Genomic DNA, 25,898 nt, shown 5'->3' with positions numbered 1-25,898 from the left:
TGCTGTTGGTTGATTTGTTAGTTTAGGCGCCAGCACTTGCAGAGGTTCGGTGCATATCAACAATTGCACCCAATAGCTAGTTAAAGGTTAGCTCAGTTGGTTAGAGTGTGGTGCAAATAATGCCAAGGTTATGGGTTCGATCCCCATACTGGCAATTATGTACATTTTGAGTGTCAAAATTATGAGTCACATGCATGTGAATTGTCAAGGGTGCCACAGAATTAAGTTGAGTGAATTGCTGAAATAGCTCAGTTGGGAGAGCGTTAGACTGAAGATCTAAAGGTCCCTGGTTTGATCCCTGGTTTCGGCATCTGTATGTCTTCTTTCTTTATGCTTTGGCTTCAAGGAAACTATCCACAGCTTTGTTTGTGGGCCTCAATGGTATGTGCTACGCTGCTCCTCGGAAAGTCAGTAATGTCTTGCTTTTTCATCTGACATTTTGACATCAGTGTTACAGGAAAGTTGCTTGTCATTGTTACATGACAGTAGGTTGTCGTAAGACAAGGCTGCATGAAGTGTGAACTGGAGTTTTCTTGGATCCATAAAATAATGTGCTTTTGGAGAATGCAGGCATCGATCCAACTACCTCAGGGATGCAAAGAATTTGAGCTAATTCCCCAGCCGTTTGGAATTTCCTCAAGAAGCAACCAAGAGGGTCCAGTCTTGTCAGTCTATGCTGTTGGTTGATTTGTTAGTTTAGGCGCCAGCACTTGCAGAGGTTCGGTGCATATCAACAATTGCACCCAATATCTAGTGGAAGGTTAGCTCAGTTGGTTAGAGTGTGGTGCAAATAATGCCAAGGTTATGGGTTCGATCCCCATATTGGCAATTATGTACATTTTGAGTGTCAAAATTATGAATCACATGCATGTGAATTGTCAAGGGTGCTACAGAATCAAGTTGAGTGAATTGCTGAAATAGCTCAGTTGGGAGAGCGTTAGACTGAACATCTAAAGGTCCCTGGTTCGATCCCTGGTTTCGGCATCTGTATGTGTTCTTTCTTTATGCTCTGGCTTCAAGGAAACTATCCACAGCTTTGTTTGTGGGCCTCAATGGTGTGTGCTACGCTGCTCTTCTGAAAGTAAATAATGTCTTGCTTTTTCATCTGACATTTTGACATCAGTGTTACAGGAAAGTTGCTTGTCATTGTTACATGACAGTAGGTTGTCGTAGGACAAGGCTGCATGAAGTGTGAACTGGAGCTTTCTTGGATCCACAAAAAAATGTGTTTTTGGGGAATGCGGGCACCGATCCCACTACCTATAGCATGCTAAGCAAACACAATAACAATTGAACAAATTCCCCAGCTGTTTGGAATTGCCACAAGGAGCAACCAAGAGTGTCCAGTCTTGTCAGGCTATGCTGTTGGTGGACTTGTTAGTTTGCGCTCCAGCACTTGCAGATGTACGGTGCATCTCAACAATTGTGCTCTGTAGCCAGCAGCCGGTTAGCTCAGTTGGTTAGAGTGTGTGATACGCTGCTCTCTGAAAGTAAGTAATGTCTTGCTTTGTCATCTGACATTGTGACATCAGTGTTACATGAGAGTTGCTTGTCATTTTTACATGACAGTTTCATGTCATTGTTTACATGACAGTAGGTTGTCGTAAGACAAGGCTGCATGAAGTGTGAACTGGAGTTTTCTTGGATCCATAAAATAATGTGCTTTTGGAGAATGCAGGCATCGATCCAACTACCTCAGGGATGCAAAGAATTTGAGCTAATTCCCCAGCCGTTTGGAATTTCCTCAAGAAGCAACCAAGAGGGTCCAGTCTTGTCAGTCTATGCTGTTGGTTGATTTGTTAGTTTAGGCGCCAGCACTTGCAGAGGTTCGGTGCATATCAACAATTGCACCCAATAGCTAGTTAAAGGTTAGCTCAGTTGGTTAGAGTGTGGTGCAAATAATGCCAAGGTTATGGGTTCGATCCCCATACTGGCAATTATGTACATTTTGAGTGTCAAAATTATGAGTCACATGCATGTGAATTGTCAAGGGTGCCACAGAATTAAGTTGAGTGAATTGCCGAAATAGCTCAGTTGGGAGAGCGTTAGACTGAAGATGTAAAGGTCCCTGGTTTGATCCCTGGTTTCGGCATCTGTATGTGTTCTTTCTTTATGCTTTGGCTTCAAGGAAACTATCCACAGCTTTGTTTGTGGGCCTCAATGGTATGTGCTACGCTGCTCCTCGGAAAGTCAGTAATGTCTTGCTTTTTCATCTGACATTTTGACATCAGTGTTACAGGAAAGTTGCTTGTCATTGTTACATGACAGTAGGTTGTCGTAGGACAAGGCTGCATGAAGTGTGAACTGGAGCTTTCTTGGATCCACAAAAAAATGTGTTTTTGGGGAATGCGGGCACCGATCCCACTACCTATAGCATGCTAAGCAAACACAATAACAATTGAACAAATTCCCCAGCTGTTTGGAATTGCCACAAGGAGCAACCAAGAGTGTCCAGTCTTGTCAGGCTATGCTGTTGGTGGACTTGTTAGTTTGCGCTCCAGCACTTGCAGATGTACGGTGCATCTCAACAATTGTGCTCTTGTCGTAAGACAAGGCTGCATGAAGTGTGAACTGGAGTTTTCTTGGATCCATAAAATAATGTGCTTTTGGAGAATGCAGGCATCGATCCAACTACCTCAGGGATGCAAAGAATTTGAGCTAATTCCCCAGCCGTTTGGAATTTCCTCAAGAAGCAACCAAGAGGGTCCAGTCTTGTCAGTCTATGCTGTTGGTTGATTTGTTAGTTTAGGCGCCAGCACTTGCAGAGGTTCGGTGCATATCAACAATTGCACCCAATATCTAGTGGAAGGATAGCTCAGTTGGTTAGAGTGTGGTGCAAATAATGCCAAGGTTATGGGTTCGATCCCCATATTGGCAATTATGTACATTTTGAGTGTCAAAATTATGAATCACATGCAAGTGAATTGTCAAGGGTGCTACAGAATCAAGTTGAGTGAATTGCTGAAATAGCTCAGTTGGGAGAGCGTTAGACTGAAGATCTAAAGGTCCCTGGTTCGATCCCTGGTTTCGGCATCTGTATGTGTTCTTTCTTTATGCTCTGGCTTCAAGGAAACTATCCACAGCTTTGTCTGTGGGCCTCAATGGTGTGTGCTACGCTGCTCTTCTGAAAGAAAGTAATGTCTTGCTTTTATATCTGACATTTTGACATCGGTGTTACAGGAAAGTTGCTTGTCATTGTTACATGACAGTAGGTTGTCGTAAGACAAGGCTGCATGAAGTGTGAACTGGAGCTTTCTTGGACCCACAAAAAAAATTGTTTTGGGGGAATGCGGGAATCGATCCCACTACCTATAGCATGCTAAGCAAAAACAATACCAATTGATCAAATTTCCCAGCTGTTTGAAATTGCCACAAGGAGCAACCAAGAGTGTCCAGTCTTGTCAGGCTATGCTGTTGGTGGACTTGTTAGTTTGCGCTCCAGCACTTGCAGAGGCTCATCTCAACAATTGTGCTCTGTAGCCAGCGGACGGTTAGCTCAGTTGGTTAGAGTGTGTGATACGCTGCTCTCTGAAAGTAAGTAATGTCTTGCTCTGTCATCTGACATTGTGACATCAGTGTTACATGAGAGTTGCTTGTCATTTTTACATGACAGTTTCATGTCATTGTTTACATGACAGTAGGTTGTCGTAAGACAAGGCTGCATGAAGTGTGAACTGGAGTTTTCTTGGATCCATAAAATAATGTGCTTTTGGAGAATGCAGGCATCGATCCAACGATCCAACTACCTCAGGGATGCAAATTATCTCCCTCACTAGCTTTAAGCACCAACTGTCAGAGCAGCTCACACATTACTGCACCTGTACATAGCCCACCTATAATTTAGCCCAAACAACTACCTCTTTCCCAACTGTATTTAATTTTAATTTATTTATTTATTTTGCTCTTTTGCACCCCATTATTTTTTTATTTCTACTTTGCACATTCTTCCATTGCAAAACTACCATTCCAGTATTTTACTTGCTATATTGTATTTACTTTGCCATCTTGGCCTTTTTTGCCTTTACCTCCCTTCTCACCTCATTTGCTCACATTGTATATAGACTTGTTTATACTGCATTATTGACTGTATGTTTGTTTTTACTCCATGTGTAACTCTGTGTCGTTTTATCTGTCGAACTGCTTTGCTTTATCTTGGCCAGGTCGCAATTGTAAATGAGAACTTGTTCTCAACTTGCCTACCTGGTTAAATAAAGGTAAAATAAAATAAATAAATAAAAAAGAATTTGAGCTAATTCCCCAGCCGTTTGGAATTTCCTCAAGAAGCAACCAAGAGGGTCCAGTCTTGTCAGTCTATGCTGTTGGTTGATTTGTTAGTTTAGGCGCCAGCACTTGCAGAGGTTCGGTGCATATCAACAATTGCACCCAATATCTAGTGGAAGGTTAGCTCAGTTGGTTAGAGTGTGGTGCAAATAATGCCAAGGTTATGGGTTCGATCCCCATACTGGCAATTATGTACATTTTGAGTGTCAAAATTATGAGTCACATGCATGTGAATTGTCAAGGGTGCCACAGAATTAAGTTGAGTGATTTGCTGAAATAGCTTAGTTGGGAGAGCGTTAGACTGAAGATCTAAAGGTCCCTTGTTCGATCCCTGGTTTTGGCATCTGTATGTGTTCTTTCTTTATGCTTTGGCTTCAAGGAAACTATCCACAGCTTTGTTTGTGGGCCTCAATGGTATGTGCTACGCTGCTCCTCTGAAAGTAAGTAATGTCTTGCTTTTTCATCTGACATTTTGACATCAGTGTTACAGGAAAGTTGCTTGTCATTGTTACATGACAGTAGGTTGTCGTAAGACAAGGCTGCATGAAGTGTGAACTGGAGTTTTCTTGGATCCATAAAATAATGTGCTTTTGGAGAATGCAGGCATCGATCCAACTACCTCAGGGATGCAAAGAATTTGAGCTAATTCCCCAGCCGTTTGGAATTTCCTCAAGAAGCAACCAAGAGGGTCCAGTCTTGTCAGTCTATGCTGTTGGTTGATTTGTTAGTTTAGGCGCCAGCACTTGCAGAGGTTCGGTGCATATCAACAATTGCACCCAATATCTAGTGGAAGGATAGCTCAGTTGGTTAGAGTGTGGTGCAAATAATGCCAAGGTTATGGGTTCGATCCCCATATTGGCAATTATGTACATTTTGAGTGTCAAAATTATGAATCACATGCATGTGAATTGTCAAGGGGTCTACAGAATCAAGTTGAGTGAATTGCCGAAATAGCTCAGTTTTGAGAGCGTTAGACTGAAGATCTAAAGGTCCCTGGTTCGATCCCTGGTTTCGGCATCTGTATGTGTTCTTTCTTTATGCTCTGGCTTCAAGGAAACTATCCACAGCTTTGTTTGTGGGCCTCAATGGTGTGTGCTACGCTGCTCTTCTGAAAGTAAGTAATGTCTTGCTTTTTCATCTGACATTTTGACATCAGTGTTACAGGAAAGTTGCTTGTCATTGTTACATGACAGTAGGTTGTCGTAGGACAAGGCTGCATGAAGTGTGAACTGGAGCTTTCTTGGATCCACAAAAAAATGTGTTTTTGGGGAATGCGGGCACCGATCCCACTACCTATAGCATGCTAAGCAAACACAATAACAATTGAACAAATTCCCCAGCTGTTTGGAATTGCCACAAGGAGCAACCAAGAGTGTCCAGTCTTGTCAGGCTATGCTGTTGGTGGACTTGTTAGTTTGCGCTCCAGCACTTGCAGATGTACGGTGCATCTCAACAATTGTGCTCTGTAGCCAGCAGCCGGTTAGCTCAGTTGGTTAGAGTGTGTGATACGCTGCTCTCTGAAAGTAAGTAATGTCTTGCTTTGTCATCTGACATTGTGACATCAGTGTTACATGAGAGTTGCTTGTCATTTTTACATGACAGTTTCATGTCATTGTTTACATGACAGTAGGTTGTCGTAAGACAAGGCTGCATGAAGTGTGAACTGGAGTTTTCTTGGATCCATAAAATAATGTGCTTTTGGAGAATGCAGGCATCGATCCAACTACCTCAGGGATGCAAAGAATTTGAGCTAATTCCCCAGCCGTTTGGAATTTCCTCAAGAAGCAACCAAGAGGGTCCAGTCTTGTCAGTCTATGCTGTTGGTTGATTTGTTAGTTTAGGCGCCAGCACTTGCAGAGGTTCGGTGCATATCAACAATTGCACCCAATAGCTAGTTAAAGGTTAGCTCAGTTGGTTAGAGTGTGGTGCAAATAATGCCAGGGTTATGGGTTCGATCCCCATACTGGCAATTATGTACATTTTGAGTGTCAAAATTATGAGTCACATGCATGTGAATTGTCAAGGGTGCCACAGAATTAAGTTGAGTGAATTGCCGAAATAGCTCATTTGGGAGAGCGTTAGACTGAAGATCTAAAGGTCCCTGGTTTGATCCCTGGTTTTGGCATCTGTATGTGTTCTTTCTTTATGCTTTGGCTTCAAGGAAACTATCCACAGCTATATTTGTGGGCCTCAATGGTATGTGCTACGCTGCTCCTCGGAAAGTAAGTAATGTCTTGCTTTTTCATCTGACATTTTGACATCAGTGTTACAGGAAAGTTGCTTGTCATTGTTACATGACAGTAGGTTGTCGTAAGACAAGGCTGCATGAAGTGTGAACTGGAGTTTTCTTGGATCCATAAAATAATGTGCTTTTGGAGAATGCAGGCATCGATCCAACTACCTCAGGGATGCAAAGAATTTGAGCTAATTCCCCAGCCGTTTGGAATTTCCTCAAGAAGCAACCAAGAGGGTCCAGTCTTGTCAGTCTATGCTGTTGGTTGATTTGTTAGTTTAGGCGCCAGCACTTGCAGAGGTTCGGTGCATATCAACAATTGCACCCAATATCTAGTGGAAGGATAGCTCAGTTGGTTAGAGTGTGGTGCAAATAATGCCAAGGTTATGGGTTCGATCCCCATATTGGCAATTATGTACATTTTGAGTGTCAAAATTATGAATCACATGCATGTGAATTGTCAAGGGTGCTACAGAATCAAGTTGAGTGAATTGCCGAAATAGCTCAGTTGGGAGAGCGTTAGACTGAAGATCTAAAGGTCCCTGGTTCGATCCCTGGTTTCGGCATCTGTATGTGTTCTTTCTTTATGCTCTGGCTTCAAGGAAACTATCCACAGCTTTGTCTGTGGGCCTCAATGGTGTGTGCTACGCTGCTCTTCTGAAAGAAAGTAATGTCTTGCTTTTATATCTGACATTTTGACATCGGTGTTACAGGAAAGTTGCTTGTCATTGTTACATGACAGTAGGTTGTCGTAAGACAAGGCTGCATGAAGTGTGAACTGGAGCTTTCTTGGACCCACAAAAAAAATTGTTTTGGGGGAATGCGGGAATCGATCCCACTACCTATAGCATGCTAAGCAAAAACAATACCAATTGATCAAATTTCCCAGCTGTTTGAAATTGCCACAAGGAGCAACCAAGAGTGTCCAGTCTTGTCAGGCTATGCTGTTGGTGGACTTGTTAGTTTGCGCTCCAGCACTTGCAGAGGCTCATCTCAACAATTGTGCTCTGTAGCCAGCGGACGGTTAGCTCAGTTGGTTAGAGTGTGTGATACGCTGCTCTCTGAAAGTAAGTAATGTCTTGCTCTGTCATCTGACATTGTGACATCAGTGTTACATGAGAGTTGCTTGTCATTTTTACATGACAGTTTCATGTCATTGTTTACATGACAGTAGGTTGTCGTAAGACAAGGCTGCATGAAGTGTGAACTGGAGTTTTCTTGGATCCATAAAATAATGTGCTTTTGGAGAATGCAGGCATCGATCCAACTACCTCAGGGATGCAAAGAATTTGAGCTAATTCCCCAGCCGTTTGGAATTTCCTCAAGAAGCAACCAAGAGGGTCCAGTCTTGTCAGTCTATGCTGTTGGTTGATTTGTTAGTTTAGGCGCCAGCACTTGCAGAGGTTCGGTGCATATCAACAATTGCACCCAATATCTAGTGGAAGGATAGCTCAGTTGGTTAGAGTGTGGTGCAAATAATGCCAAGGTTATGGGTTCGATCCCCATATTGGCAATTATGTACATTTTGAGTGTCAAAATTATGAATCACATGCATGTGAATTGTCAAGGGTGCTACAGAATCAAGTTGAGTGAATTGCCGAAATAGCTCAGTTGGGAGAGCGTTAGACTGAAGATCTAAAGGTCCCTGGTTCGATCCCTGGTTTCGGCATCTGTATGTGTTCTTTCTTTATGCTCTGGCTTCAAGGAAACTATCCACAGCTTTGTCTGTGGGCCTCAATGGTGTGTGCTACGCTGCTCTTCTGAAAGAAAGTAATGTCTTGCTTTTATATCTGACATTTTGACATCGGTGTTACAGGAAAGTTGCTTGTCATTGTTACATGACAGTAGGTTGTCGTAAGACAAGGCTGCATGAAGTGTGAACTGGAGCTTTCTTGGACCCACAAAAAAAATTGTTTTGGGGGAATGCGGGAATCGATCCCACTACCTATAGCATGCTAAGCAAAAACAATACCAATTGATCAAATTTCCCAGCTGTTTGAAATTGCCACAAGGAGCAACCAAGAGTGTCCAGTCTTGTCAGGCTATGCTGTTGGTGGACTTGTTAGTTTGCGCTCCAGCACTTGCAGAGGCTCATCTCAACAATTGTGCTCTGTAGCCAGCGGACGGTTAGCTCAGTTGGTTAGAGTGTGTGATACGCTGCTCTCTGAAAGTAAGTAATGTCTTGCTCTGTCATCTGACATTGTGACATCAGTGTTACATGAGAGTTGCTTGTCATTTTTACATGACAGTTTCATGTCATTGTTTACATGACAGTAGGTTGTCGTAAGACAAGGCTGCATGAAGTGTGAACTGGAGTTTTCTTGGATCCATAAAATAATGTGCTTTTGGAGAATGCAGGCATCGATCCAACTACCTCAGGGATGCAAAGAATTTGAGCTAATTCCCCAGCCGTTTGGAATTTCCTCAAGAAGCAACCAAGAGGGTCCAGTCTTGTCAGTCTATGCTGTTGGTTGATTTGTTAGTTTAGGCGCCAGCACTTGCAGAGGTTCGGTGCATATCAACAATTGCACCCAATATCTAGTGGAAGGATAGCTCAGTTGGTTAGAGTGTGGTGCAAATAATGCCAAGGTTATGGGTTCGATCCCCATATTGGCAATTATGTACATTTTGAGTGTCAAAATTATGAATCACATGAATGTGAATTGTCAAGGGTGCTACAGAATCAAGTTGAGTGAATTGCCGAAATATCTCAGTTGGGAGAGCGTTAGACTGAAGATCTAAAGGTCCCTGGTTCGATCCCTGGTTTCGGTATCTGTATGTGTTCTTTCTTTATGCTCTGGCTTCAAGGAAACTATCCACAGCTTTGTCTGTGGGCCTCAATGGTGTGTGCTACGCTGCTCTTCTGAAAGAAAGTAATGTCTTGCTTTTATATCTGACATTTTGACATCGGTGTTACAGGAAAGTTGCTTGTCATTGTTACATGACAGTAGGTTGTCGTAAGACAAGGCTGCATGAAGTGTGAACTGGAGCTTTCTTGGACCCACAAAAAAAATTGTTTTGGGGGAATGCGGGAATCGATCCCACTACCTATAGCATGCTAAGCAAAAACAATACCAATTGATCAAATTTCCCAGCTGTTTGAAATTGCCACAAGGAGCAACCAAGAGTGTCCAGTCTTGTCAGGCTATGCTGTTGGTGGACTTGTTAGTTTGCGCTCCAGCACTTGCAGAGGCTCATCTCAACAATTGTGCTCTGTAGCCAGCGGACGGTTAGCTCAGTTGGTTAGAGTGTGTGATACGCTGCTCTCTGAAAGTAAGTAATGTCTTGCTCTGTCATCTGACATTGTGACATCAGTGTTACATGAGAGTTGCTTGTCATTTTTACATGACAGTTTCATGTCATTGTTTACATGACAGTAGGTTGTCGTAAGACAAGGCTGCATGAAGTGTGAACTGGAGTTTTCTTGGATCCATAAAATAATGTGCTTTTGGAGAATGCAGGCATCGATCCAACTACCTCAGGGATGCAAAGAATTTGAGCTAATTCCCCAGCCGTTTGGAATTTCCTCAAGAAGCAACCAAGAGGGTCCAGTCTTGTCAGTCTATGCTGTTGGTTGATTTGTTAGTTTAGGCGCCAGCACTTGCAGAGGTTCGGTGCATATCAACAATTGCACCCAATATCTAGTGGAAGGTTAGCTCAGTTGGTTAGAGTGTGGTGCAAATAATGCCAAGGTTATGGGTTCGATCCCCATACTGGCAATTATGTACATTTTGAGTGTCAAAATTATGAGTCACATGCATGTGAATTGTCAAGGGTGCCACAGAATTAAGTTGAGTGATTTGCTGAAATAGCTCAGTTGGGAGAGCGTTAGACTGAAGATCTAAAGGTCCCTTGTTCGATCCCTGGTTTTGGCATCTGTATGTGTTCTTTCTTTATGCTTTGGCTTCAAGGAAACTATCCACAGCTTTGTTTGTGGGCCTCAATGGTATGTGCTACGCTGCTCCTCTGAAAGTAAGTAATGTCTTGCTTTTTCATCTGACATTTTGACATCAGTGTTACAGGAAAGTTGCTTGTCATTGTTACATGACAGTAGGTTGTCGTAAGACAAGGCTGCATGAAGTGTGAACTGGAGTTTTCTTGGATCCATAAAATAATGTGCTTTTGGAGAATGCAGGCATCGATCCAACTACCTCAGGGATGCAAAGAATTTGAGCTAATTCCCCAGCCGTTTGGAATTTCCTCAAGAAGCAACCAAGAGGGTCCAGTCTTGTCAGTCTATGCTGTTGGTTGATTTGTTAGTTTAGGCGCCAGCACCTGCAGAGGTTCGGTGCATATCAACAATTGCACCCAATATCTAGTGGAAGGTTAGCTCAGTTGGTTAGAGTGTGGTGCAAATAATGCCAAGGTTATGGGTTCGATCCCCATATTGGCAATTATGTACATTTTGAGTGTCAAAATTATGAATCACATGCATGTAAATTGTCAAGGGTGCTACAGAATCAAGTTGAGTGAATTGCTGAAATAGCTCAGTTGGGAGAGCGTTAGACTGAAGATCTAAAGGTCCCTGGTTCGATCCCTGGTTTCGGCATCTGTATGTGTTCTTTCTTTATGCTCTGGCTTCAAGGAAACTATCCACAGCTTTGTTTGTGGGCCTCAATGGTGTGTGCTACACTGCTCTTCTGAAAGAAAGTAATCTCTTGCTTTTATATCTGACATTTTGACATCAGTGTTACAGGAAAGTTGCTTGTCATTGTTACATGACAGTAGGTTGTCGTAAGACAAGGCTGCATGAAGTGTGAACTGGAGCTTTCTTGGACCCACAAAAAAAATTGTTTTGGGGGAATGCGGGAATCGATCCCACTACCTATAGCATGCTAAGCAAAAACAATACCAATTGATCAAATTTCCCAGCTGTTTGAAATTGCCACAAGGAGCAACCAAGAGTGTCCAGTCTTGTCAGGCTATGCTGTTGGTGGACTTGTTAGTTTGCGCTCCAGCACTTGCAGAGGCTCATCTCAACAATTGTGCTCTGTAGCCAGCGGACGGTTAGCTCAGTTGGTTAGAGTGTGTGATACGCTGCTCTCTGAAAGTAAGTAATGTCTTGCTCTGTCATCTGACATTGTGACATCAGTGTTACATGAGAGTTGCTTGTCATTTTTACATGACAGTTTCATGTCATTGTTTACATGACAGTAGGTTGTCGTAAGACAAGGCTGCATGAAGTGTGAATTGGAGTTTTCTTGGATCCATAAAATAATGTGCTTTTGGAGAATGCAGGCATCGATCCAACTACCTCAGGGATGCAAAGAATTTGAGCTAATTCCCCAGCCGTTTGGAATTTCCTCAAGAAGCAACCAAGAGGGTCCAGTCTTGTCAGTCTATGCTGTTGGTTGATTTGTTAGTTTAGGCGCCAGCACTTGCAGAGGTTCGGTGCATATCAACAATTGCACCCAATATCTAGTGGAAGGATAGCTCAGTTGGTTAGAGTGTGGTGCAAATAATGCCAAGGTTATGGGTTCGATCCCCATATTGGCAATTATGTACATTTTGAGTGTCAAAATTATGAATCACATGCATGTGAATTGTCAAGGGTGCTACAGAATCAAGTTGAGTGAATTGCCGAAATAGCTCAGTTGGGAGAGCGTTAGACTGAAGATCTAAAGGTCCCTGGTTCGATCCCTGGTTTCGGCATCTGTATGTGTTCTTTCTTTATGCTCTGGCTTCAAGGAAACTATCCACAGCTTTGTCTGTGGGCCTCAATGGTGTGTGCTACGCTGCTCTTCTGAAAGAAAGTAATGTCTTGCTTTTATATCTGACATTTTGACATCGGTGTTACAGGAAAGTTGCTTGTCATTGTTACATGACAGTAGGTTGTCGTAAGACAAGGCTGCATGAAGTGTGAACTGGAGCTTTCTTGGACCCACAAAAAAAATTGTTTTGGGGGAATGCGGGAATCGATCCCACTACCTATAGCATGCTAAGCAAAAACAATACCAATTGATCAAATTTCCCAGCTGTTTGAAATTGCCACAAGGAGCAACCAAGAGTGTCCAGTCTTGTCAGGCTATGCTGTTGGTGGACTTGTTAGTTTGCGCTCCAGCACTTGCAGAGGCTCATCTCAACAATTGTGCTCTGTAGCCAGCGGACGGTTAGCTCAGTTGGTTAGAGTGTGTGATACGCTGCTCTCTGAAAGTAAGTAATGTCTTGCTCTGTCATCTGACATTGTGACATCAGTGTTACATGAGAGTTGCTTGTCATTTTTACATGACAGTTTCATGTCATTGTTTACATGACAGTAGGTTGTCGTAAGACAAGGCTGCATGAAGTGTGAACTGGAGTTTTCTTGGATCCATAAAATAATGTGCTTTTGGAGAATGCAGGCATCGATCCAACTACCTCAGGGATGCAAAGAATTTGAGCTAATTCCCCAGCCGTTTGGAATTTCCTCAAGAAGCAACCAAGAGGGTCCAGTCTTGTCAGTCTATGCTGTTGGTTGATTTGTTAGTTTAGGCGCCAGCACTTGCAGAGGTTCGGTGCATATCAACAATTGCACCCAATATCTAGTGGAAGGTTAGCTCAGTTGGTTAGAGTGTGGTGCAAATAATGCCAAGGTTATGGGTTCGATCCCCATACTGGCAATTATGTACATTTTGAGTGTCAAAATTATGAGTCACATGCATGTGAATTGTCAAGGGTGCCACAGAATTAAGTTGAGTGATTTGCTGAAATAGCTCAGTTGGGAGAGCGTTAGACTGAAGATCTAAAGGTCCCTTGTTCGATCCCTGGTTTTGGCATCTGTATGTGTTCTTTCTTTATGCTTTGGCTTCAAGGAAACTATCCACAGCTTTGTTTGTGGGCCTCAATGGTATGTGCTACGCTGCTCCTCTGAAAGTAAGTAATGTCTTGCTTTTTCATCTGACATTTTGACATCAGTGTTACAGGAAAGTTGCTTGTCATTGTTACATGACAGTAGGTTGTCGTAAGACAAGGCTGCATGAAGTGTGAACTGGAGTTTTCTTGGATCCATAAAATAATGTGCTTTTGGAGAATGCAGGCATCGATCCAACTACCTCAGGGATGCAAAGAATTTGAGCTAATTCCCCAGCCGTTTGGAATTTCCTCAAGAAGCAACCAAGAGGGTCCAGTCTTGTCAGTCTATGCTGTTGGTTGATTTGTTAGTTTAGGCGCCAGCACTTGCAGAGGTTCGGTGCATATCAACAATTGCACCCAATATCTAGTGGAAGGTTAGCTCAGTTGGTTAGAGTGTGGTGCAAATAATGCCAAGGTTATGGGTTCGATCCCCATATTGGCAATTATGTACATTTTGAGTGTCAAAATTATGAATCACATGCATGTGAATTGTCAAGGGTGCTACAGAATCAAGTTGAGTGAATTGCTGAAATAGCTCAGTTGGGAGAGCGTTAGACTGAAGATCTAAAGGTCCCTGGTTCGATCCCTGGTTTCGGCATCTGTATGTGTTCTTTCTTTATGCTCTGGCTTCAAGGAAACTATCCACAGCTTTGTTTGTGGGCCTCAATGGTGTGTGCTACACTGCTCTTCTGAAAGAAAGTAATCTCTTGCTTTTATATCTGACATTTTGACATCAGTGTTACAGGAAAGTTGCTTGTCATTGTTACATGACAGTAGGTTGTCGTAAGACAAGGCTGCATGAAGTGTGAACTGGAGCTTTCTTGGACCCACAAAAAAAATTGTTTTGGGGGAATGCGGGAATCGATCCCACTACCTATAGCATGCTAAGCAAAAACAATACCAATTGATCAAATTTCCCAGCTGTTTGAAATTGCCACAAGGAGCAACCAAGAGTGTCCAGTCTTGTCAGGCTATGCTGTTGGTGGACTTGTTAGTTTGCGCTCCAGCACTTGCAGAGGCTCATCTCAACAATTGTGCTCTGTAGCCAGCGGCCGGTTAGCTCAGTTGGTTAGAGTGTGTGATACGCTGCTCTCTGAAAGTTAGTAATGTCTTGCTTTGTCATCTGACATTGTGTCATCAGTGTTACATGAGAGTTGCTTGTCATTTTTACATGACAGTTTCATGTCATTGTTTACATGACAGTAGGTTGTCGTAAGACAAGGCTGCATGAAGTGTGAACTGGAGTTTTCTTGGATCCATGAAATAATGTGCTTTTGGAGAATGCAGGCATCGATCCAACTACCTCAGGGATGCAAAGAATTTGAGCTAATTCCCCAGCCGTTTGGAATTTCCTCAAGAAGCAACCAAGAGGGTCCAGTCTTGTCAGTCTATGCTGTTGGTTGATTTGTTAGTTTAGGCGCCAGCACTTGCAGAGGTTCGGTGCATATCAACAATTGCACCCAATATCTAGTGGAAGGTTAGCTCAGTTGGTTAGAGTGTGGTGCAAATAATGCCAAGGTTATGGGTTCGATCCCCATACTGGCAATTATGTACATTTTGAGTGTCAAAATTATGAGTCACATGCATGTGAATTGTCAAGGGTGCCACAGAATTAAGTTGAGTGATTTGCTGAAATAGCTCAGTTGGGAGAGCGTTAGACTGAAGATCTAAAGGTCCCTTGTTCGATCCCTGGTTTTGGCATCTGTATGTGTTCTTTCTTTATGCTTTGGCTTCAAGGAAACTATCCACAGCTTTGTTTGTGGGCCTCAATGGTATGTGCTACGCTGCTCCTCTGAAAGTAAGTAATGTCTTGCTTTTTCATCTGACATTTTGACATCAGTGTTACAGGAAAGTTGCTTGTCATTGTTACATGACAGTAGGTTGTCGTAAGACAAGGCTGCATGAAGTGTGAACTGGAGTTTTCTTGGATCCATAAAATAATGTGCTTTTGGAGAATGCAGGCATCGATCCAACTACCTCAGGGATGCAAAGAATTTGAGCTAATTCCCCAGCCGTTTGGAATTTCCTCAAGAAGCAACCAAGAGGGTCCAGTCTTGTCAGTCTATGCTGTTGGTTGATTTGTTAGTTTAGGCGCCAGCACTTGCAGAGGTTCGGTGCATATCAACAATTGCACCCAATATCTAGTGGAAGGTTAGCTCAGTTGGTTAGAGTGTGGTGCAAATAATGCCAAGGTTATGGGTTCGATCCCCATATTGGCAATTATGTACATTTTGAGTGTCAAAATTATGAATCACATGCATGTGAATTGTCAAGGGTGCTACAGAATCAAGTTGAGTGAATTGCTGAAATAGCTCAGTTGGGAGAGCGTTAGACTGAAGATCTAAAGGTCCCTGGTTCGATCCCTGGTTTCGGCATCTGTATGTGTTCTTTCTTTATGCTCTGGCTTCAAGGAAACTATCCACAGCTTTGTTTGTGGGCCTCAATGGTGTGTGCTACACTGCTCTTCTGAAAGAAAGTAATCTCTTGCTTTTATATCTGACATTTTGACATCAGTGTTACAGGAAAGTTGCTTGTCATTGTTACATGACAGTAGGTTGTCGTAAGACAAGGCTGCATGAAGTGTGAACTGGAGCTTTCTTGGACCCACAAAAAAAATTGTTTTGGGGGAATGCGGGAATCGATCCCACTACCTATAGCATGCTAAGCAAAAACAATACCAATTGATCAAATTTCCCAGCTGTTTGAAATTGCCACAAGGAGCAACCAAGAGTGTCCAGTCTTGTCAGGCTATGCTGTTGGTGGACTTGTTAGTTTGCGCTCCAGCACTTGCAGAGGCTCATCTCAACAATTGTGCTCTGTAGCCAGCGGCCGGTTAGCTCAGTTGGTTAGAGTGTGTGATACGCTGCTCTCTGAAAGTTAGTAATGTCTTGCTTTGTCATCTGACATTGTGTCATCAGTGTTACATGAGAGTTGCTTGTCATTTTTACATGACAGTTTCATGTCATTGTTTACATGACAGTAGGTTGTCGTAAGACAAGGCTGCATGAAGTGTGAACTGGAGTTTTCTTGGATCCATGAAATAATGTGCTTTTGGAGAATGCAGGCATCGATCCAACTACCTCAGGGATGCAAAGAATTTGAGCTAATTCCCCAGCCGTTTGGAATTTCCTCAAGAAGCAACCAAGAGGGTCCAGTCTTGTCAGTCTATGCTGTTGGTTGATTTGTTAGTTTAGGCGCCAGCACTTGCAGAGGTTCGGTGCATATCAACAATTGCACCCAATAGCTAGTTAAAGGTTAGCTCAGTTGGTTAGAGTGTGGTGCAAATAATGCCAGGGTTATGGGTTCGATCCCCATACTGGCAATTATGTACATTTTGAGTGTCAAAATTATGAGTCACATGCATGTGAATTGTCAAGGGTGCCACAGAATTAAGTTGAGTGAATTGACGAAATAGCTCAGTTGGGAGAGCGTTAGACTGAAGATCTAAAGGTCCCTGGTTTGATCCCTGGTTTCGGCATCTGTATGTGTTCTTTCTTTATGCTTTGGCTTCAAGGAAACTATCCCCAGCTTTGTTTGTGGGCCTCAATGGTATGTGCTACGCTGCTCCTCGGAAAGTAAGTAATGTCTTGCTTTTTCATCTGACATTTTGACATCAGTGTTACAGGAAAGTTGCTTGTCATTGTTACATGACAGTAGGTTGTCGTAAGACAAGGCTGCATGAAGTGTGAATTGGAGTTTTCTTGGATCCATAAAATAATGTGCTTTTGGAGAATGCAGGCATCGATCCAACTACCTCAGGGATGCAAAGAATTTGAGCTAATTCCCCAGCCGTTTGGAATTTCCTCAAGAAGCAACCAAGAGGGTCCAGTCTTGTCAGTCTATGCTGTTGGTTGATTTGTTAGTTTAGGCGCCAGCACTTGCAGAGGTTCGGTGCATATCAACAATTGCACCCAATATCTAGTGGAAGGATAGCTCAGTTGGTTAGAGTGTGGTGCAAATAATGCCAAGGTTATGGGTTCGATCCCCATATTGGCAATTATGTACATTTTGAGTGTCAAAATTATGAATCACATGCATGTGAATTGTCAAGGGTGCTACAGAATCAAGTTGAGTGAATTGCCAAAATAGCTCAGTTGGGAGAGCGTTAGACTGAAGATCTAAAGGTCCCTGGTTCGATCCCTGGTTTCGGCATCTGTATGTGTTCTTTCTTTATGCTCTGGCTTCAAGGAAACTATCCACAGCTTTGTCTGTGGGCCTCAATGGTGTGTGCTACGCTGCTCTTCTGAAAGAAAGTAATGTCTTGCTTTTATATCTGACATTTTGACATCGGTGTTACAGGAAAGTTGCTTGTCATTGTTACATGACAGTAGGTTGTCGTAAGACAAGGCTGCATGAAGTGTGAACTGGAGCTTTCTTGGACCCACAAAAAAAATTGTTTTGGGGGAATGCGGGAATCGATCCCACTACCTATAGCATGCTAAGCAAAAACAATACCAATTGATCAAATTTCCCAGCTGTTTGAAATTGCCACAAGGAGCAACCAAGAGTGTCCAGTCTTGTCAGGCTATGCTGTTGGTGGACTTGTTAGTTTGCGCTCCAGCACTTGCAGAGGCTCATCTCAACAATTGTGCTCTGTAGCCAGCGGACGGTTAGCTCAGTTGGTTAGAGTGTGTGATACGCTGCTCTCTGAAAGTAAGTAATGTCTTGCTCTGTCATCTGACATTGTGACATCAGTGTTACATGAGAGTTGCTTGTCATTTTTACATGACAGTTTCATGTCATTGTTTACATGACAGTAGGTTGTCGTAAGACAAGGCTGCATGAAGTGTGAACTGGAGTTTTCTTGGATCCATAAAATAATGTGCTTTTGGAGAATGCAGGCATCGATCCAACTACCTCAGGGATGCAAAGAATTTGAGCTAATTCCCCAGCCGTTTGGAATTTCCTCAAGAAGCAACCAAGAGGGTCCAGTCTTGTCAGTCTATGCTGTTGGTTGATTTGTTAGTTTAGGCGCCAGCACTTGCAGAGGTTCGGTGCATATCAACAATTGCACCCAATATCTAGTGGAAGGTTAGCTCAGTTGGTTAGAGTGTGGTGCAAATAATGCCAAGGTTATGGGTTCGATCCCCATACTGGCAATTATGTACATTTTGATTGTCAAAATTATGAGTCACATGCATGTGAATTGTCAAGGGTGCCACAGAATTAAGTTGAGTGATTTGCTGAAATAGCTCAGTTGGGAGAGCGTTAGACTGAAGATCTAAAGGTCCCTTGTTCGATCCCTGGTTTTGGCATCTGTATGTGTTCTTTCTTTATGCTTTGGCTTCAAGGAAACTATCCACAGCTTTGTTTGTGGGCCTCAATGGTATGTGCTACGCTGCTCCTCTGAAAGTAAGTAATGTCTTGCTTTTTCATCTGACATTTTGACATCAGTGTTACAGGAAAGTTGCTTGTCATTGTTACATGACAGTAGGTTGTCGTAAGACAAGGCTGCATGAAGTGTGAACTGGAGTTTTCTTGGATCCATAAAATAATGTGCTTTTGGAGAATGCAGGCATCGATCCAACTACCTCAGGGATGCAAAGAATTTGAGCTAATTCCCCAGCCGTTTGGAATTTCCTCAAGAAGCAACCAAGAGGGTCCAGTCTTGTCAGTCTATGCTGTTGGTTGATTTGTTAGTTTAGGCGCCAGCACTTGCAGAGGTTCGGTGCATATCAACAATTGCACCCAATATCTAGTGGAAGGTTAGCTCAGTTGGTTAGAGTGTGGTGCAAATAATGCCAAGGTTATGGGTTCGATCCCCATATTGGCAATTATGTACATTTTGAGTGTCAAAATTATGAATCACATGCATGTGAATTGTCAAGGGTGCTACAGAATCAAGTTGAGTGAATTGCTGAAATAGCTCAGTTGGGAGAGCGTTAGACTGAAGATCTAAAGGTCCCTGGTTCGATCCCTGGTTTCGGCATCTGTATGTGTTCTTTCTTTATGCTCTGGCTTCAAGGAAACTATCCACAGCTTTGTTTGTGGGCCTCAATGGTGTGTGCTACACTGCTCTTCTGAAAGAAAGTAATCTCTTGCTTTTATATCTGACATTTTGACATCAGTGTTACAGGAAAGTTGCTTGTCATTGTTACATGACAGTAGGTTGTCGAAAGACAAGGCTGCATGAAGTGTGAACTGGAGCTTTCTTGGACCCACAAAAAAAATTGTTTTGGGGGAATGCGGGAATCGATCCCACTACCTATAGCATGCTAAGCAAAAACAATACCAATTGATCAAATTTCCGAGCTGTTTGAAATTGCCACAAGGAGCAACCAAGAGTGTCCAGTCTTGTCAGGCTATGCTGTTGGTGGACTTGTTAGTTTGCGCTCCAGCACTTGCAGAGGCTCATCTCAACAATTGTGCTCTGTAGCCAGCGGCCGGTTAGCTCAGTTGGTTAGAGTGTGTGATACGCTGCTATCTGAAAGTTATTAATGTCTTGCTTTGTCATCTGACATTGTGACATCAGTGTTACATGAGAGTTGCTTGTCATTTTTACATGACAGTTTCATGTCATTGTTTACATGACAGTAGGTTGTCGTAAGACAAGGCTGCATGAAGTGTGAACTGGAGTTTTCTTGGATCCATAAAATAATGTGCTTTTGGAGAATGCAGGCATCGATCCAACTACCTCAGGGAAGCAAAGAATTTGAGCTAATTCCCCAGCCGTTTGGAATTTCCTCAAGAAGCAACCAAGAGGGTCCAGTCTTGTCAGTCTATGCTGTTGGTTGATTTGTTAGTTTAGGCGCCAGCACTTGCAGAGGTTCGGTGCATATCAACAATTGCACCCAATATCTAGTGGAAGGTTAGCTCAGTTGGTTAGAGTGTGGTGCAAATAATGCCAAGGTTATGGGTTCGATCCCCATACTGGCAATTATGTACATTTTGAGTGTCAAAATTATGAGTCACATGCATGTGAATTGTCAAGGGTGCCACAGAATTAAGTTGAGTGAATTGCTGAAATAGCTCAGTTGGCAGAGCGTTAGACTGAAGATCTAAGGATCCCTTGTTCGATCCCTGGTTTTGGCATCTGTATGTGTTCTTTCTTTATGCTTTGGCTTCAAGGAAACTATCCACAGCTTTGTTTGTGGGCCTCAATGGTATGTGCTACGCTGCTCCTCTGAAAGTAAGTAATGTCTTGCTTTTTCATCTGACATTTTGACATCAGTGTTACAGGAAAGTTGCTTGACATTGTTACATGACAGTAGGTTGTCGTAAGACAAGGCTGCATGAAGTGTGAACTGGAGTTTTCTTGGATCCATAAAATAATGTGCTTTTGGAGAATGCAGGCATCGATCCAACTACCTCAGGGATGCAAAGAATTTGAGCTAATTCCCCAGCCGTTTGGAATTTCCTCAAGAAGCAACCAAGAGGGTCCAGTCTTGTTAGTCTATGCTGTTGGTTGATTTGTTAGTTTAGGCGCCAGCACTTGCAGAGGTTCGGTGCATATCAACAATTGCACCCAATATCTAGTGGAAGGTTAGCTCAGTTGGTTAGAGTGTGGTGCAAATAATGCCAAGGTTATGGATTCGATCCCCATATTGGCAATTATGTACATTTTGACTGTCAAAATTATGAATCACATGCATGTGAATTGTCAAGGGTGCTACAGAATCAAGTTGAGTGAATTGCCGAAATAGCTCAGTTGGGAGAGCGTTAGACTGAAGATCTAAAGGTCCCTGGTTCGATCCCTGGTTTCGGCATCTGTATGTGTTCTTTCTTTATGCTCTGGCTTCAAGGAAACTATCCACAGCTTTGTTTGTGGGCCTCAATGGTGTGTGCTACGCTGCTCTTCTGAAAGAAAGTAATCTCTTGCTTTTATATCTGACATTTTGACATCAGTGCTACAGGAAAGTTGCTTGTCATTGTTACATGACAGTAGGTTGTCGTAAGACAAGGCTGCATGAAGTGTGAACTGGAGCTTTCTTGGACCCACAAAAAAAATTGTTTTGGGGGAATGCGGGAATCGATCCCACTACCTATAGCATGCAAAGCAAAAACAATACCAATTGATCAAATTTCCCAGCTGTTTGAAATTGCCACAAGGAGCAACCAAGAGTGTCCAGTCTTGTCAGGCTATGCTGTTGGTGGACTTGTTAGTTTGCGCTCCAGCACTTGCAGAGGCTCATCTCAACAATTGTGCTCTGTAGCCAGCGGACGGTTAGCTCAGTTGGTTAGAGTGTGTGATACGCTGCTCTCTGAAAGTAAGTAATGTCTTGCTCTGTCATCTGACATTGTGACATCAGTGTTACATGAGAGTTGCTTGTCATTTTTACATGACAGTTTCATGTCATTGTTTACATGACAGTAGGTTGTCGTAAGACAAGGCTGCATGAAGTGTGAACTGGAGTTTTCTTTGATCCATAAAATAATGTGCTTTTGGAGAATGCGGGCATCGATCCAACTACCTCAGGGATGCAAAGAATTTGAGCTAATTCCCCAGCCGTTTGGAATTTCCTCAAGAAGCAACCAAGAGGGTCCAGTCTTGTCAATCTATGCTGTTGGTTGATTTGTTAGTTTAGGCGCCAGCACTTGCAGAGGTTCGGTGCATATCAACAATTGCACCCAATATCTAGTGGAAGGTTAGCTCAGTTGGTTAGAGTGTGGTGCAAATAATGCCAAGGTTATGGGTTCGATCCCCATACTGGCAATTATGTACATTTTGAGTGTCAAAATTATGAGTCACATGCATGTGAATTGTCAAGGGTGCCACAGAATTAAGTTGAGTGAATTGCCGAAATAGCTCAGTTGGGAGAGCGTTAGACTGAAGATTTAAAGGTCCCTGGTTCGATCCCTGGTTTCGGCATCTGTATGTGTTCTTACTTTATGCTCTGGCTTCAAGGAAACTATCCACAGCTTTGTTTGTGGGCCTCAATGGTGTGTGCTACGCTGCTCTTCTGAAAGAAAGTAATCTCTTGCTTTTATATCTGACATTTTGACATCAGTGCTACAGGAAAGTTGCTTGTCATTGTTACATGACAGTAGGTTGTCGTAAGACAAGGCTGCATGAAGTGTGAACTGGAGCTTTCTTGGACCCACAAAAAAAATTGTTTTGGGGGAATGCGGGAATCGATCCCACTACCTATAGCATGCTAAGCAAAAACAATACCAATTGATCAAATTTCCCAGCTGTTTGAAATTGCCACAAGGAGCAACCAAGAGTGTCCAGTCTTGTCAGGCTATGCTGTTGGTGGACTTGTTAGTTTGCGCTCCAGCACTTGCAGAGGCTCATCTCAACAATTGTGCTCTGTAGCCAGCGGACGGTTAGCTCAGTTGGTTAGAGTGTGTGATACGCTGCTCTCTGAAAGTAAGTAATGTCTTGCTCTGTCATCTGACATTGTGACATCAGTGTTACATGAGAGTTGCTTGTCATTTTTACATGACAGTTTCATGTCATTGTTTACATGACAGTAGGTTGTCGTAAGACAAGGCTGCATGAAGTGTGAACTGGAGTTTTCTTTGATCCATAAAATAATGTGCTTTTGGAGAATGCGGGCATCGATCCAACTACCTCAGGGATGCAAAGAATTTGAGCTAATTCCCCAGCCGTTTGGAATTTCCTCAAGAAGCAACCAAGAGGGTCCAGTCTTGTCAATCTATGCTGTTGGTTGATTTGTTAGTTTAGGCGCCAGCACTTGCAGAGGTTCGGTGCATATCAACAATTGCACCTAATATCTAGTGGAAGGTTAGCTCAGTTGGTTAGAGTGTGGTGCAAATAATGCCAAGGTTATGGGTTCGATCCCCATACTGGCAATTATGTACATTTTGAGTGTCAAAATTATGAGTCACATGCATGTGAATTGTCAAGGGTGCCACAGAATTAAGTTGAGTGAATTGCCGAAATAGCTCAGTTGGGAGAGCGTTAGACTGAAGATCTAAAGGTCCCTGATTAGATCCCTGGTTTCGGCATCTGTATGTGTTCTTTCTTTATGCTTTGGCTTCAAAGAAACTATCCACAGCTTTGTTTGTGGGCCTCAATGGTGTGTGCTACGCTGCTCCTCTTAAAGTAAGTAATATCTTGCTTTTTCATCTGACATTTTGACATCAGTGTTACAGGAAAGTTGCTTGTCATTGTTACATGACAGTAGGTTGTCGTAAGACAAGGCTGCATGAAGTGTGAACTGGAGTTTTCTTGGATCCATAAAATAATGTGCTTTTGGAGAATGCAGGCATCGATCCAACTACCTCAGGGATGCAAAGAATTTGAGCTAATTCCCCAGCCGTTTGGAATTTCCTCAAGAAGCAACCAAGAGGGTCCAGTCTTGTCAGTCTATGCTGTTGGTTGATTTGTTAGTTTAGGCGCCAGCACTTGCAGAGGTTCGGTGCATATCAACAATTGCACCCAATATCTAGTGGAAGGTTAGCTCAGTTGGTTAGAGTGTGGTGCAAATAATGCCAAGGTTATGGGTTCGATCCCCATACTGGCAATTATGTACATATTGAGTGTCAAAATTATGAGTCACATGCATGTGAATTGTCAAGGTTGCCACAGAATTAAGTTGAGTGAATTGCCGAAATAGCTCAGTTGGGAGAGCGTTAGACTGAAGATCTAAAGGTCCCTGGTTCGATCCCTGGTTTCGGCCTCTGTATGTGTTCTTTCTTTATGCTTTGGCTTCAAGGAAACTATCCACAGCTTTGTTTGTGGGCCTCAATGGTGTGTGCTACGCTGCTCCTCTTAAAGTAAGTAATGTCTTGCTTTTTCATCTGACATTTTGACATCAGTGTTACAGGAAAGTTGCCTTTCATTGTTACATGACAGTAGGTTGTCGTAAGACAAGGCTGCATGAAGTGTGAACTGGAGTTTTCTTGGATCCATAAAATAATGTGCTTTTGGAGAATGAAGGCATCGATCCAACTACCTCAGGGATGCAAATAATTTGAGCTAATTCCCCAGCCGTTTGTAATTTCCTCAAGAAGCAACCAAGAGGGTCCAGTCTTGTCAGTCTATGCTGTTGGTTGATTTGTTAGTTTAGGCGCCAGCACTTGCAGAGGTTCGGTGCATATCAACAATTGCACCCAATATCTAGTGGAAGGTTAGCTCAGTTGGTTAGAGTGTGGTGCAAATAATGCCAAGGTTATGGGTTCGATCCCCATACTGGCAATTATGTACATTTTGAGTGTCAAAATTATGAGTCACATGCATGTGAATTGTCAAGGGTGCCACAGAATTAAGTTGAGTGAATTGCCGAAATAGCTCAGTTGGGAGAGCGTTAGACTGAAGATCTAAAGGTCCCTGGTTCGATCCCTGGTTTCGGCATCTGTATGTGTTCTTTCTTTATGCTTTGGCTTCAAGGAAACTATCCACAGCTTTGTTTGTGGGCCTCAATGGTGTGTGCTACGCTGCTCCTCTTAAAGTAAGTAATGTCTTGCTTTTTCATCTGACATTTTGACATCAGTGTTACAGGAAAGTTGCTTGTCATTGTTACATGACAGTAGGTTGTCGTAAGACAAGGCTGCATGAAGTGTGAACTGGAGTTTTCTTGGATCCATAAAATAATGTGCTTTTGGAGAATGAAGGCATCGATCCAACTACCTCAGGGATGCAAAGAATTTGAGCTAATTCCCCAGCCGTTTGGAATTTCCTCAAGAAGCAACCAAGAGGGTCCAGTCTTGTCAGTCTATGCTGTTGGTTGATTTGTTAGTTTAGGCGCCAGCACTTGCAGAGGTTCGGTGCATATCAACAATTGCACCCAATATCTAGTGTAAGGTTAGCTCAGTTGGTTAGAGTGTGGTGCAAATAATGCCAAGGTTATGGGTTCGATCCCCATACTGTCAATTATGTACATTTTGACTGTCAAAATTATGAGTCACATGCATGTGAATTGTCAAGGGTGCCACAGAATTAAGTTGAGTGAATTGCCGAAATAGCTCAGTTGGGAGAGCGTTAGACTGAAGATTTAAAGGTCCCTGGTTCGATCCCTGGTTTCGGCATCTGTATGTGTTCTTTCTTTATGCTTTGGCTTCAAGGAAACTATCCACAGCTTTGTTTGTGGGCCTCAATGGTGTGTGCTACGCTGCTCCTCTTAAAGTAAGTAATGTCTTGCTTTTTCATCTGACATTTTGACATCAGTGTTACAGGAAAGTTGCTTGTCATTGTTACATGACAGTAGGTTGTCGTAAGACAAGGCTGCATGAAGTGTGAACTGGAGTTTTCTTGGATCCATAAAATAATGTGCTTTTGGAGAATGCAGGCATCGATCCAACTACCTCAGGGATGCAAAGAATTTGAGCTAATTCCCCAGCCGTTTGGAATTTCCTCAAGAAGCAACCACGAGGGTCCAGTCTTGTCAGTCTATGCTGTTGGTTGATTTGTTAGTTTAGGCGCCAGCACTTGCAGAGGTTCGGTGCATATCAACAATTGCACCCAATAACTAGTGGAAGGTTAGCTCAGTTGGTTAGAGTGTGGTGCAAATAATGCCAAGGTTATGGGTTCGATCCCCATACTGGCAATTATGTACATTTTGAGTGTCAAAATTATGAGTCACATGCATGTGAATTGTCAAGGGTGCTACAGAATCAAGTTGAGTGAATTGCCGAAATAGCTCAGTTG

General features: G+C 42.8%; 14 non-coding genes across 14 annotated transcripts; all 14 read left to right on the top strand.

Moving 5' to 3' along the window:
- The first annotated feature begins 2,960 nt into the window (after positions 1–2,960).
- On the top strand, positions 2,961–3,033 carry trnaf-gaa (transfer RNA phenylalanine (anticodon GAA)). The gene has a single exon. It is a non-coding gene; the product is annotated as a tRNA-Phe (tRNA).
- Positions 3,034–7,007: 3,974 nt separating this feature from the next.
- On the top strand, positions 7,008–7,080 carry trnaf-gaa (transfer RNA phenylalanine (anticodon GAA)). The gene has a single exon. It is a non-coding gene; the product is annotated as a tRNA-Phe (tRNA).
- Positions 7,081–8,110: 1,030 nt separating this feature from the next.
- Positions 8,111–8,183, top strand: trnaf-gaa (transfer RNA phenylalanine (anticodon GAA)). The gene has a single exon. It is a non-coding gene; the product is annotated as a tRNA-Phe (tRNA).
- A 2,807-nt stretch (positions 8,184–10,990) lies between these two features.
- On the top strand, positions 10,991–11,063 carry trnaf-gaa (transfer RNA phenylalanine (anticodon GAA)). The gene has a single exon. It is a non-coding gene; the product is annotated as a tRNA-Phe (tRNA).
- Positions 11,064–12,093: 1,030 nt separating this feature from the next.
- Positions 12,094–12,166, top strand: trnaf-gaa (transfer RNA phenylalanine (anticodon GAA)). The gene has a single exon. It is a non-coding gene; the product is annotated as a tRNA-Phe (tRNA).
- Positions 12,167–13,870: 1,704 nt separating this feature from the next.
- Positions 13,871–13,943, top strand: trnaf-gaa (transfer RNA phenylalanine (anticodon GAA)). The gene has a single exon. It is a non-coding gene; the product is annotated as a tRNA-Phe (tRNA).
- Positions 13,944–15,647: 1,704 nt separating this feature from the next.
- Positions 15,648–15,720, top strand: trnaf-gaa (transfer RNA phenylalanine (anticodon GAA)). The gene has a single exon. It is a non-coding gene; the product is annotated as a tRNA-Phe (tRNA).
- A 1,704-nt stretch (positions 15,721–17,424) lies between these two features.
- Positions 17,425–17,497, top strand: trnaf-gaa (transfer RNA phenylalanine (anticodon GAA)). Its single transcript has one exon. It is a non-coding gene; the product is annotated as a tRNA-Phe (tRNA).
- A 1,704-nt stretch (positions 17,498–19,201) lies between these two features.
- trnaf-gaa (transfer RNA phenylalanine (anticodon GAA)) lies at positions 19,202–19,274 on the top strand. Its single transcript has one exon. It is a non-coding gene; the product is annotated as a tRNA-Phe (tRNA).
- A 1,704-nt stretch (positions 19,275–20,978) lies between these two features.
- Positions 20,979–21,051, top strand: trnaf-gaa (transfer RNA phenylalanine (anticodon GAA)). Its single transcript has one exon. It is a non-coding gene; the product is annotated as a tRNA-Phe (tRNA).
- Positions 21,052–22,081: 1,030 nt separating this feature from the next.
- trnaf-gaa (transfer RNA phenylalanine (anticodon GAA)) lies at positions 22,082–22,154 on the top strand. The gene has a single exon. It is a non-coding gene; the product is annotated as a tRNA-Phe (tRNA).
- A 1,704-nt stretch (positions 22,155–23,858) lies between these two features.
- Positions 23,859–23,931, top strand: trnaf-gaa (transfer RNA phenylalanine (anticodon GAA)). Its single transcript has one exon. It is a non-coding gene; the product is annotated as a tRNA-Phe (tRNA).
- A 601-nt stretch (positions 23,932–24,532) lies between these two features.
- Positions 24,533–24,605, top strand: trnaf-gaa (transfer RNA phenylalanine (anticodon GAA)). Its single transcript has one exon. It is a non-coding gene; the product is annotated as a tRNA-Phe (tRNA).
- Positions 24,606–25,206: 601 nt separating this feature from the next.
- Positions 25,207–25,279, top strand: trnaf-gaa (transfer RNA phenylalanine (anticodon GAA)). The gene has a single exon. It is a non-coding gene; the product is annotated as a tRNA-Phe (tRNA).
- The last annotated feature ends 619 nt before the right edge of the window (positions 25,280–25,898 follow it).

The sequence above is a fragment of the Oncorhynchus kisutch genome, unplaced genomic scaffold (assembly GCF_002021735.2).
Source record: "Oncorhynchus kisutch isolate 150728-3 unplaced genomic scaffold, Okis_V2 scaffold731, whole genome shotgun sequence".
Taxonomy (NCBI): Eukaryota; Metazoa; Chordata; class Actinopteri; order Salmoniformes; family Salmonidae; genus Oncorhynchus; species Oncorhynchus kisutch.
This window is presented reverse-complemented; position numbering and strand designations above follow the sequence as displayed.